Source organism: Capsicum annuum, chromosome 9 (genome assembly GCF_002878395.1).
Source record: "Capsicum annuum cultivar UCD-10X-F1 chromosome 9, UCD10Xv1.1, whole genome shotgun sequence".
In the NCBI taxonomy this organism is placed as follows: Eukaryota; Viridiplantae; Streptophyta; class Magnoliopsida; order Solanales; family Solanaceae; genus Capsicum; species Capsicum annuum.
In genome coordinates this window covers 70,019,062-70,022,842 of record NC_061119.1, presented here as the reverse complement: position 1 = coordinate 70,022,842, position 3,781 = coordinate 70,019,062, and the positions used below count along the sequence as shown (strand labels likewise).

Below are 3,781 nucleotides of genomic sequence, written 5' to 3'. Positions count from 1 at the left end.
ATTAAATAATCATAATTGGCAAGCTTGAAAAATTTACATATATACATAATCAAAATCTCATGGTAGGATATCTTGGAAATAAATTCATTTGCCAAACTCATAATAATCCATAATAAAAATTAAAGATACGGGCACAAGAATGGAAGAATTATTCTTGTTCAAAGCCCCACGTACCTAAAAATGAAAGATGAATATGAACTCTTGGAAGGATAAAAAGGCTTTAATGACTCGACACATTTGGGAGCAAAATATTTAACGGGAAAACTCAGGTTATCACAGTCCCTATGGTGCAAGGGATTGTAAAGGCCCCGGTATCCTCTTTCTTGTCCCTCTATAGTGCTAGTCATAATAGCGCAACACCCATGGGTAACTTCCATGGTTTCTCTATCAACAATATGTTTACTTGTCATCAATTTCTTCATTAGATTTGTATGGCTCAGAATATCTTGAATGGCCTCTAGCAACGGGATATTAATTGAAATATTGCTAAGCTTAGCAAGGAATATCTTGAATTTGACATTATCCTCCTTCTTTTTGTGTCTTTGAGGGAATAGAAAGGGAACCTTCACAGTAGGCAATGGATCACTTTGTGGTTCATCATTCTCAACTACCTTAGGATCGCTCTCTTCATCAACTATTTCTTCAATTATCATTGGTTTTTTATCCCTTTCTTGAGACTTTGGAGCCTTCTTATTTGAATCAACCACATGATTCTTTTTTATATTTATTTGTTCAACATTGGTCTCTTTTTCAACTTCACCCACATGATCACCAAGGGGTTTGCCACTCCTAGTAATGATTCTAATACTTGAGCATCATTTTTTTGATTTACAGTGCTATCACTAGGAAGACCCCTTTTTTGTTTAACATTAAGTTGAGTAGAGATTTGGCCAATTTGATTCTCCAATTGTTTGATGGAGGTAGAGTGTGATAAAACTATTTAGTTAATTTGTGAAAATTCACCTTTAAATTATCGGACCATCTTGTCTATTCCCTCCACTCTTATCAAGATTCTTACTAGTATTAAATTTTTTGGGATCAACAGAATTTGACTCTTTGTTATTTACTTAGTCATGAGAGGGGGAACATATCTATCATACTCCCTTTCCTTGTCCCTCCAATCATGATATTTATCCCATGACCAGTCCAACCTTGGTTCCCACCTTGCCTTTGGTAGGCCGGGCGGGAACCCCCCAGATAGTTAGCCAAGTATTTAATTTCATCATCAATCATCTTGGCCTCTTGATAATTATCAACTTACATGTCAATTTAAGTACAAGCCAGTCGTTGTTAATATATTTACCCAAATAAGAGTCGGGGTTGAATTCACGAGGAACAATGTGAGTGGCAATTGAGTTGATTTGAAATAGAAGTTTCTTGCTAAGTTCAAACCTAAGATACAAATATTTGGGGGAGTTTAAATGTGTTAAATATATTATTACTTTTCAAATTCTAATGGACTAAATGGGGGATACAAATAATTAAAGTATAATCAATTAGGAATATATCTTGGGGTTATGTTTTACAAGGGGCAAATAGTATGTGGGAGAATGAAAATTAATTTCAAATCTTAGATAAAACAAGTGTGGGTAGGCTTGGTTAGTGATTTCAATACTAGCCTTTCGACCAAGTACCGAACTATCACCCACAAATTATTTTGAATACTTCATAAGTGTGGTCAACCAATCACCACAAAGCCTTAATTTGGCATCCCTATTTCTAGGATGATGCCCAAGATATAGAAATTTCACAATTTATCCTTATTTCTAAGACAACAAAAGGAAATAAATATTATCTATCTTTTTGTTCATAATTGCTTATGTCACCTACATTTCTCTTTCAAGGATGATGTGTAGATTTAGGAAATTTGAGGTTTCTACCAACAAATTTCATTTTACAGTCAAGCAGTTGTAAGACCCAATAACATGAACTAATAATTTAAGCTATCAATCACAACCCACACACACTAAGGAAGATATTGCTACACATAAGAATAATAAGCAAAGATATACCCAAAATCTCCATCAATTTAATTTATAAAAGATAAAGAAGATGCAAATCCAAACTTTAAGCTTCAATAAATCTTCAATGGAATTGCCAATGCTCCACTTGGAAGCTACTCTAATGTATTCTTCACCCCAAAATTAGTACAACAAAATGTTCTCTTAAAATTAGAAACTAGATGGTGGAAAAATTCTACACAAATTGGGGGTCTTCCATTGAGATAGGGTTTGAGATGCTTAAGGGAATTTGGGGACAACTGTGTGCATTTATATCTATGCCCGATAGGCTGTATTCTTGCTAGGCCGCGATCGTAGGAGCTTGTCTGCGATTGCGGATACCGCGACTGCTGTTAGAATCTCGTGATCATAGTACTTTGACCTAGCTTGACTGACCACGATTGCAGTAACTGAGGCTTATTTTTGCTCCAAGTTTTCTAATTGGAATTCTTTTCTCCTTTTGATTCTTTTTATCTCAAATCCATATTTTTTCATCTCATGACTGTATGCCTGCAAAATGTGAAAATTAGTGCCTTTAATCACAAATTTGTCTCACTTATACATTCTTATCATGGTAATATAAACTAATTTTGAGTGCAAATAAGTGGTAAATTCACCACTCATCATCTCTTCTTTATCTTATCCCTTGGAAACCAGGATATTACCATTTTTGTAGGTGCTTTGTAAGTAGTTCCAATTGTGTCATCATTTTTTCCATGTTTTCCTCTATCTCTTCTTCTTTATTCTTTTGGTCTTTAGCAATATAGGAGGTGGTCTGGGACCCTTTAGCTACCTCGGTGTCTTGAGTATGCCACCCCCTATTTTGCTTTTTGACTTTCTCAATAAAGTTTTAAGCCACGCCATAAGGCAACTTCACAAGTGGTCCACCTACTGCATTATCCTTCATGGTTTTATTCAATTAATCCAAAGCACAATAGAAGGTTTGGAGAAGCATCTTCTCTGACACCTCATTGTTGGGGCATTGCAAAAGCTTTCCATTAAATCTCTCCCATACCTCATATGGAGGCTCTCCATTTAATTAATAAAAGTTTGGGATTTCATCATGCAATTGCAACATCTTTTATAGTGGGAAGTATCAGTCTAAAAAGACATTAGTAAATTTGTACTACAATGTGATGGACCCAGCGTGAAGAGATCCTAGCCATAATGCCACCTCACCCATTAGATAAAATGAAAAGAGGCACAACCATGTGGATTCTTGTGAGATGTAAGTAATGTCGAAAGGGGTACACACTTCCACAAAAATTTTTAAGTGTAAGTTAGGATCTTTATGAGATTTCCCCCCAAAGAGGCATTTTATTTTAAGCATGTGCAACATAACACTAGTGATGTGGAATACCCCATTCCCTTGATTAGGTGGGATACAAATAGCACACGTACGTCCAACCTCATGGAGTTGCTCCTCATCATCAAGGTCCCCATCAAAGATCCTAGCACTACTTGCATTATCACTTATTCTGTTATGGACACTATTGAAATCACTTAAGAAGAAACACAAATAACAACTAAAATAAATAACGACCACTATGGGTAAACCCAAAGCTACTATCAATACCGCATAATTAAAAACTAAGTCTCACTCTTTAGAAATGGTGCCATTTGATCACGCTCAACTTACTCTGTGATTTATGGGCAAGGCAATTTTTGTCAAATATAATTACCCAACTTGAGTTTGGGTCGAATCCTCGAGGAGTGGAATTAGTTTTCAAATCCTATGGGTGTTGAAAGATACTAAAGATATACTCGTAGTGTAAACAAAG

The 3,781-nt window shown here is 35.5% G+C and overlaps 1 non-coding gene across 1 annotated transcript; it reads left to right on the top strand.

The window, feature by feature from the left end:
• Positions 1–2,965: 2,965 nt before the first annotated feature.
• On the top strand, positions 2,966–3,071 carry LOC124887513. The gene has a single exon (XR_007045284.1). It is a non-coding gene; the product is annotated as a small nucleolar RNA R71 (small nucleolar RNA).
• The last annotated feature ends 710 nt before the right edge of the window (positions 3,072–3,781 follow it).